This window comes from Dendrobates tinctorius, unplaced genomic scaffold (assembly GCF_039654945.1).
Source record: "Dendrobates tinctorius isolate UK_male_01 unplaced genomic scaffold, ASM3965494v1 ptg000230l, whole genome shotgun sequence".
In the NCBI taxonomy this organism is placed as follows: Eukaryota; Metazoa; Chordata; class Amphibia; order Anura; family Dendrobatidae; genus Dendrobates; species Dendrobates tinctorius.
In genome coordinates this window covers 7,436,113-7,445,892 of record NW_027361897.1, presented here as the reverse complement: position 1 = coordinate 7,445,892, position 9,780 = coordinate 7,436,113, and the positions used below count along the sequence as shown (strand labels likewise).

At 45.6% G+C, this 9,780-nt stretch overlaps 1 pseudogene; it reads right to left on the bottom strand.

The window, feature by feature from the left end:
- Positions 1-8,702: 8,702 nt before the first annotated feature.
- Positions 8,703-9,472, bottom strand: LOC141059739 (olfactory receptor 5AR1-like; annotated as a pseudogene).
- Between the last annotated feature and the right edge of the window lie 308 nt (positions 9,473-9,780).

Here is a 9,780-nt window from a genome sequence, read left to right as displayed (position 1 = left end):
GAAACTGATCTCCTTCCCAGAAAACGTGTGTTTTTATTTTTAGTTTTTTTCCGCACGTTTTCTGGTAACATTGGAAATGGCTAAAAACATGGAGCAATGCGGAAATGAGCAATGCGGAAATTAATGAGCATGCTGCGTTTTTAGCCGCTAAGCGTTTCCTGAGCGTTTAAAAACGCATGCATTGGCACAAAAAGCCAAAAATGCATTAAATTGAATATGATGCTTCTTTTAAGCGTTTCTGCAGCGTCTGAGCCGGCTCAAAAGCTGCGGAAACGCTTACAAAAACGCAACGTGGGCACACAGCCTAAATCTTTTTTTTCACTAGCTAAATGTGAAACAGCCAGCTGTATCCCATCTTGTAACTTAGGCTACTTTCACTCTTCAGTTTTTTGAGCCCAGTCACAATCCCTCGGCTTGATGGATCGACGGATCCGTCGCAGTTTGAGAAAAACTGATGCGACGGATCAGTTTTTTCGCCAGATCTGACTGCCCTACCAGGCAATAATAATTGGAGCATGCTCAGTTTAAGAAAACTGAATCTGTCGCTGATTCCGTCATTTGGTGAACAGCGACGGATCCGGCGCCCATAGGCTTCCATTCTAGCAAATGACGGATGGCGCCAGAATCCGTCACTGTCCGACTTTTCGATGGAGACAAAAAATGTTACTTTGTCCGTCGTCTCCGGCCGCCAGACAAACAATTTCCGAGAGATCCGGGGAACAACGGATGAAAAGTGCAACCGTCAGTCGGAATCCGTCACTAATAGAAGTCTATGAGAAAAAAACGGATCCGGCGGTATCAGTCACTGGATCCATTTTTTTCAAAATTTGATGGATTGCGACTGATGGCAAAAACCTCATGTGTGAAAGAGGCCTTAGTGCTGTGGTGATATGAAACTGTCTGCAGTCCTAATTCACATTAAAAAAATATATAATTTTTCTGTTGCAAAACATTATACGGCCCGTCGTATCCCACTTTGTCATTTTGTTGTGTTGAAATTAAGCTGTCTGCAGATCTCAAGCACATAAGAAAAAAAATTCTGTTTCTAATCATCATACAGTAGGGGATCTGTCTTTCAAATTGTTTGTAGCATCTAGTATGTTATAGAGACCTGCTCCAAAGGCCCCCCAAAAATTATTCTGTTACTAACGACATACAGTAGGGGACATCAGACTTTCAAATTGTTTGAAGCATCTTGTGTGTTGTAGAGGCCTGATCCAGAGGCCACAGAAAAATTATTCTGTTACTAAGGTCATACAGTAAGGGACACTTCACTTTCAAATTGTTTGTAGCATCTAGTGTGCTATAGAGGCCTGATCCAGTGGACACCAAAAAAATCTTCTGTTACTAACGTCATACAGTAGGGGACATCTGACTTTCAAATTGTTGGTAGCATATCTTCATTGTCAGTTTGTCATACAGGCCTCATCCACACTTAAATAATTCTTCCGTGACTAACGCCATTCAGCACGCCATAGTTCACCTTGTAATTTACTGCCGTTGAAATTCAGCTGTTTGCAGAGCTGTTGCAGAGTTAAAAATCTAATTTTTTTTTGCTAACTCTGTGCACCTACCACACTATCTGAGCAACATGACTGGAAAAAGCGAGGCCATGGTGAAGGGGAATTAGGGTTGGTGTTTGTTAGGCATCGGGTTTCTGCCTCTGCACAGGAGGAATCCCGAGCTTTGCCTTCTGTGGTCTCCCACTCTGTCCCGACCGCAGAGGGGGCTGCTCAGCAGAGACGTTGACCCCGGCATCTTCCTCAGGCTAGTGCTGTTGGTTTGTTTACTGCTGCCACCCTTGGTTCAGCTATAGTAACCCGCACTAGCCAGCAGATAGCAGCTCTTGGGACTAAGCCCCTCTTTTGGCCTACTGAGCATGCCCGTGGGATGACCTCTCATTGGAGGCTGGAGGTCACATGCTCAGGTCCTGTTGTTGCTCCGATTGGACCACTGGGAAGGTTCCGGAAGACTGTAGCTATGAAAGGTTTGTATGGCCGCCCAGCCATGCGCTAAAATAAAATAAAATTTGTGTATGTGTGGATGAGTGTCTGAGACCTGGTGAATGACTCATTATGATCCCCTCCCTAGCATTATTGTATGTGTAGGGTGATTGAGTTAGCTAGCGCCAGACTGTGCCATCCAGCACCAGGCACAATATTGCTGCGTCTATTAGCAGTGACCGCCAGTGCAGCGCCGTGCACAAGTAGTGCGCTTTACAGGCCTTAGTTAGAGTGGTTAATGGCATGCACCAGAGCAGCACTGTAAGCACTTAGTGTGGTAAGCATCTATCAGCTGCACCCTGTGACTGCTAACAGGGCACAGCGTTCATTTTGCAACTCTGTGAAAGCAACAGAGTTCGTTTCCATTCACAATGGGTGAGGCTAACCCTCGTGTGAGCAAGCGTTCATCCGCCTTTGTGTTCCTCCAGAACTCAGCAGCAGGTTCCATCTCTGCACGGTAGACCCTGGGCTGCGAACGCACCTCATATATCCTTTTATATTATTTGGTCCACTCCACAGGCCCTAACAATATACTAGCACCAGGGTCTGGATAGTAATGGCAGACGAACGAACAGCGACTGCAGCGGTGCATCCAGCAGCTGGAGGGCAGGTTGGCAGCTCTCGAGCGCACAACCTCAGCTGTGGATGTTACCGCAGTAGCTGTCCAGGCTGCTAGCGTGGCTGCAGCAAGTTTGGCCACTGCCACCTCTGTTCCGACCTTTTCCGACCTCCCGCTGCCCGATAAGCACTATGGTGATAGCAAGTCATGTAGGGGATTCGTGAGCCAGTGTGCGATACACCTGGAGCTCCTGGCTGCATGAGCAGGCTAAAGTGGGATTTATCGTATCTCTGTTGTCGGACAGGGCGTTGGAGTGGGTTATGCCGCTGTGGGAGCACGATGATCGTGTGGTGCAGAGTGCTTCGCGGTTCCTGAGCACTCTGAAATAGGTCTTTTTTGGACCTCAAGTCACCCATGATACGGCGCTCCAACTGCTGACACTGTCACAGGGTTCATGCATTCTCCACAGCATTCGACACTGTGACACTGTGGCTCATCAGGTCCTTCTCACTATGCTCTGTTCTATTGGCCTCAAGGACACCATTCTCTCTTGGTTCTCCTCCTATCTCTCTGACTGCTCCTTTACTGTATCTTTTGCTGGCTCCTCCTCCTCCCATCTTCCTCTTACTGTTGGGGTTCCTCAAGGATTGGTTCTAGGCCCCCTCTTCTTCTCTTTGTATACTGCCCCTATTGGTCAAGCAATCAGTAGATTTGGGTTCCAGTATCATCTCTATGCTGATGACACTCAATTATACATTTCTTCTCCTGATATCACACCTGCCTTTTTGGAAAACATCAGTGATTGTCTTACTGCTGTCTCTAACATCATGTCCTCCCTCTATCTGAAACTGAACCTGTCAAAAACTGAACTCCTCATGTTTCCTCCCTCTACCAACCTACCTATGCCCGACATTGCCATTTCCGTGTGTGGTTCCACCATTACTCCCCAGCAACATGCCCACTGTCTTGGGGTCATTCTTGATTCCGAGCTTTCATTCACCCCCCACATCCAATCACTGGCTCTCTCTTGTTATCTGCACCTCAAAAGCATTTCTATAATTCAACCGATTCTTACTTTCAACTCTGCAAAAACTGTTACTGTTTCTCTTATTCATTCTCGTCTGGATTATTGTAACTCTACTAATCGGTCTCCCTCTTACCAAACTCTCCCCTCTCCAATCCGTCCTGAATGCTGCAGTCAGGATCATATTCTTCACCAATCGCTATACCAATGCCTCTACCTTGTGCCAGTCCTTACACTGGCTACCCATCCACTCCAGAATTCAGTATAAACTTATTACCCTCACCCACAAAGCCCTCCATGGTTCAGCACCATCCTACATCTCCTCCCTTGTCTCAGCCTACCACCCGACCCATGCCCTCTGTTCTGCTAATGACCTGAGGTTAACATCCTCATTAATCAGAACTTCCCACTCCCGTCTCCAAGACATTTCACGTACCGCGCCGATTCTTTGGAATGCACTACCCAGGCTAATATGATTAATCCCCAATCCCCACAGTTTTAAGCGTGCCTTAAAAACGCAATTGTTCAGACTGGCCTATCGCCTCAACGCACTAACCTAAATATTCCTGTGTGGCTCATTTCAAAATTTTTTACCGTATCCAGGTTCCTCGCATCATGTTCTCACATGCTTTTTGCATTTAATAGCCCTCTGTGTCTGTACTGTTACATATTTAGACTGTTAACTGGTTCATGCAGCAACAGGAACACCCAATTCTTACACCAGGGATGGTCCAAACAATAAAAGCAATTGTCACCATCCACCTTTCGTGTCTCCCCTTTTCCCTTATAGATTGTAAGCTTGCGAGCAGAGCCCTCATTCCTATTGGCATCTGTTTTGATCTATGTGTTTATTGCTATGCTATGCTGTAATGTCTATTGTCTGTAGAAGTCCCCTATGTAATGTAAAGTGCTGCGGAATATGTTGGTGTTATAGAAATAAAATTATTATTATCATTATTATGGTCAGTCACTCTTCCGTCCACTTCCGGACGTTAGCATCTGAGCTGGAGTGGCCGGATAAAGCCCTTATCCCTGTATTTTGGAGGGGGCTGGTTGACCATGTGAAGGATGCTTTGGCCACTAGGGAGATTCCCGACACACTGGAGGAGCTAATAGCGGTCTCCACTCGCATCGACCTTCGTTTTCATGAGCGAGGGTTGGAGCAAGCCCAGTGTAGGCAGAGATTTCGGCTGGCTCCCACCTTCGCCAGACCTCTGGAATCTCCGGTTCAGGCATAGGAGCCCATGGAGGTTTCTCGAGCGAGGTCTAAGTCCCGAGTTGCTCGAGTACCCATGGTCAGTCCTGTCTGCCAGTAGTCAGGAAATTATGCCAGGAAATGTTCCCAGCGGTCAGGGAGACGTCAGCATCTAGTGGTAGTATGAGGAGGTACTTTAGACATGGTGATGTTTTCTCTCAAATTGTCCTTCAAGGGGACAATTACCTTTGGCCCATCCATTCACACGGTCGTGCTTTGCGTGGATTCCGGGGTGGAGGGCAACTTCATGTCCTCTGCCTTTGCCCAATGGCATGCAATACCCCTGGAGATGCTCGCTAAACCAGTGACTGTATGAGTGGTGAATGGGTTGACACTGCCCGCATAGATAAAACACCATACCATCCCATTTACTCTGTCCATGTCTCTGTCCCATCAGGAGATCATCTCACTGTTAGTCATTCCCGAGGGAATTGATGAGGTCCTGTTGGGGATACCTTGGCTACGGTACCACTCTCCTCATATTGTGTGGTCCACAGGGAGGATTTTGGGATGGAGTGAATCTTGTGAGGGTAGATGTTTGAGGGATTGCGTACAGGTTGCCACTACGGAGGTACCCGCAGATCTTTCCTCTCTCCCCAAGCACTATTGGCCATATGCAGACGTGTTCTCCAAGAGGACTGCGGAGACCCTTCTGCCTCACCGCCCTTATGACTGTCCTATTGACCTCTTGCCTGGTGCAGAGCCTCCCCGGGGTCGAGTCTATCCTTTGTCACTCCCAGAGACAGAGGCCATGTCCCAGTACATCCAGGAGAATCTGGCCAGAGGATTCATAAGGAAGTCAGCATCACCTGCAGGGGCAGGATTCTTTTTCGTGCAGACGAAGAATGGAAAACTACACCCATGCATAGATTACAGGCGTCTTAACACCATCACCATTAAGAACAAGTACCCTCTGCCCCTGATATCAGAACTCTTCGATAGGTTGCGGGGAGTGAGGGTATTGACTAAGCTTGATCTGCAGTGTGCTTACCATCTGATTCGCATTCGTGAGGGGGACAAATGGAAGACGGCATTTAAAACAAGGGATGGGCACGATGAATACCTAGTGATGCCCTTCGTGCTCTGCAATGCTCCAGCCGTTTTCCAAGACTTTGTGAACAATATCTTCCGGAATATGCTCTCCACCTCGGTTGTAGTCTATCTGGATGATATTCTCATCTTCTCTCCAGATATAGACTCCCACCGGAGGGATGTTTGCAAAGTCTTTGACCACCTACAGGCAAACTCCCTCTATGCCAAGTTGGAGAAGTGTGTGTTTGAGCAGGAGTCCTTGCTTTTCCTGGGCTATATCATTTCTGCCCAGGGATTGGCTATGGATCCTGCCAAGCTACAGGCTATGATGGACTGGCAGGAACCCCATTCTCTCAAAGCGGTGCAGCGCTTTATGGGGCTCATTAACTATTATTGCCAGTTCATTCCCCACTTCTCAACTTAGTTATCTCCCTTGGGATCTCTCACCAAGAAGGGAGTGAATCCCAAATTGTGGTAGGAGGAGGTCTTGAAGGCCTTCCTCTCTATAAAATCCCACTTTGCTAGTACTCCTATTCTTCATCGCCCAGATGAAGATAAATCCTTTATAATGGAGGTGGATGCCTCATCCGTCGGTGCTGGAGCAGTCCTATTCCAAAAGAATGCTCAGGGTCGGAAGCACCCTTGCTTCTTTTTGTCCAAGACCTTCACACCGGCAGAGAGGAATTATTCCATCGGGGACAGTGAGTTGCTAGCAATGAATTTGGCCTTCTCGGAGTGGAGACACCTCCTGGAGGGAGTTCGCTTTCCCATGCAAGTCTACACCAACCACAAAAATTTGGTGTATCTTCAAACTGCTCAGTGGTTAAATTCTCGCCAGGCTAGATTGTCACTGTTCTTCTCCCGGTTCCATTTCACCCTCCATTTTCTCTCCGGGGAGAAGAACATTCATGCCGACGCTCTCTCTCGTTCCATAGTGTCATCACAGGAGGAGCCTCGGTTAATTGTCCCTGCAGAGAGCCTGAGAACTGTGGCCCCGGTTTTGCTAGAGCCTGTGCCCATGGGCAAGACTCTCGTTCCACCTAATTTGTGACCTGGGGTTCTCTCTTGGGCTCACTCGTCCAGGGTGGGTGGACATTTTGGGACCAAGAGGATATCTGAGCTCCTGGCAAAGACGTACTGGTGGCCGCATATGGCCCGTGATGTCAGAGACTATGTTCGAGCGTGTGTCTCTTGCGCCAAGAATCGGTCTCCTCAGCAATGCCCTGCTGGGCTACTGTACCCCTTGCCGGTGGCAGACAGGCCCTGGGAAATGGTCGGGATGGACTTTGTGGTGGGCTTAACCAAGTCCCATGGCTGCACCGCTATCTGGGTAGTCACCAACCATTTTTCCGAGATGGTGCACTTGGTGTCTCTTCCACGGGTACCTTCTGCACGGGCCTTGGCGGCATGGTTTATCAAGCATATTTTCCACCTACACGGGATGCCGGATAAGATTGTCAGTGACCAAGGTCCCAGTTTGCATCTTGGTTCTGGAGAGAGCTTTGTCGTCTACTCAGCATTGTGTTGAATCTCTCTTCAGCATACCATCCTGAGACAAATGGGTTGATAGAGAGGGCCAACCAGACTCTGGTCACATACCTGTGGCATTTTGCTTTGGCTAGGCAGGATGATTGGGCATCCTTGCTACCGTGGGCAGAGTTTGCATTGAACAACGCCGTAACCGACTCCACCGGGCAGACCCCATTCCTTCTTAACTACGGTCAGCATCCGCGTGTCCCTGTGCCCATGTCCGTGTTGTCCACCGATTCTAGGGTGGCAGACTGGGCAGTGGAGGCACGTGACATTTGAGACCCCATGCAGGATGCCATCCGGGCCTCCAAGGAGAGAATGAGAGTCTCCGCTGATTCACGCTGGCGCCCCGTCTGACCTTAACCCCATAAAGAATTTATGTGGTATTATCAAGAGGAAGATGAAAGACACCAGACCCAACAATGCAGTCAAGCTGAAGGCTCCTATCAAAAGAAACCTGGGCTTCCATAACTCCTCAGCAGTGCCACAGGCTGATCACCTCCACGCCATGTTGCCATATTGAGTGCATTTACTGAACATACATTTCAGTAGGCCAACATTTTGGATTCTAAAATCATTTTTCAAACTGGTGTTATAAAGTATTCTAATTTAGTGAGATAATGACTTTTGGGTTTTCATTGACTATAAGCCATAATCATCAACATTAACAGAAATAAACACTTGAAATAGATCACTCTGGTTGGAATGACTCTATATAATATATGAGTTTCACTTTTTGTATTGAAGAACTGAAATAAATTAACTTTTTGATGATACTCTAATTTTGTGAGAAGCACCTATAGTTTCACCAAAAAGGTTAATGCACACAACCGTTTTCTCTCCATTCGAGAAAAATGGTACAAATTATTCTCATCAGACTCTGATCAGAGTTGCATTAGTTTTCCTCGAACAGTCCGTGAAAATTGGACAAGGCTCAGTTGGATCCAAGTGCAGTCCTATATTTTACACAGACCTATAGACTTGCATTAACAATTTTAATCTGAAAAGCAGATCAAAATTAGACATGTTTCTGATTTTGTCCTTTGACCACTTGGTCCGTAGAAAAAAATCAGACATGTGCACAGCCTCATAGAATATCATGGGTACGAGTGCTATCCGTGAAAACCATATAGCACTCATCCGATGTAATTGGTAGTGTGCACGAGCACTCAAAATTACTTTTGGATATACTCATTAATTTCCCTTTTATTAGAGCTACATTATTTATCCTGGTCTTTTAGAAATTAATCTCAAGTATTTTACATGAAGGTTTCGTCATAAAAATAGCCTTATCTGAGGTTATCTATTTTTTGGGGATAGTATGACATTTATTAGTTTTTTAAAGGCATCTTTAAATTGTTTATTCTTCAGAGTGTAAATGGCAGGATTGAGCAATGGGATCAGTACGATATACAGAAGAGAGGAAAACTTGTCCTGTGATGGAGAATACATTGATTTAGGTCTCATATATAATGACATAATAGTGCAATAATATGAAAGTACAGAGGTGAGATGGGAGGCGCAGGTCGAGAAAGTTCTACTTCTTCCAACTGCAGAATGAATTTGCATGATATTAAATATAATATAAATGTAAGAAACCAAAGTCATGATGAATGTGCTCATACCAAACAGTCCACCTAGAGCGTATATTTTATTATTAACATTTGTGGTATCGGTACCGGAAAGCTTCAGCAATGCAGAAATGTCACAAAAAAGTGATCAATTTGGTTTGTTGTACAAAAAACTAATTTGGAGACTAAAACTGAAAAAGTAATAGATTCTAATAATGAAGCAAACCCTATGAAGATGGCCGCAACAAGGCAGGTTCTTGGTCTTATGTGCATGGTATAGTGGAGCGGATGGCAGAATGCCACATACCGGTCATATGCCATAACTGTAAGAAGGTTATTTTCCATGCAACTAAAGTAAAGGAAAAAATACATCTGTGTTATACAACCGATCAGTGATATTATCTTGTGTTGAGTAGAAAGCATAATAAGAAGATTGGGTAGAGTGGTAGAAGTATAGAAAATATCCAGAACTGAGAGATTACTCAAAAATATATACATAGGAGTGTGTAGGTGAGGATCAAAGACAATTGTAACAAGAACTGCAGTGTTTCCAAATATTATATTAAGGTAGATTGTTAAAAATATCATAAAATGAGGAAATTGAAGGTGAGGAAGATCAGAGAAACACAGGATTGTGAACCATACTGTGTCTGACTCGTTTCTTGATGCTACTTTATATATGGTCTTCTGCATAAAAAATAAAATTCAATTAATTGAATTTTTCAGTCATCCACTGACAATGTTCTTTAAGTTGCCTTGTTTCAATAATGATTCATTAAACTATCAATAGATCATCACGAATTAAG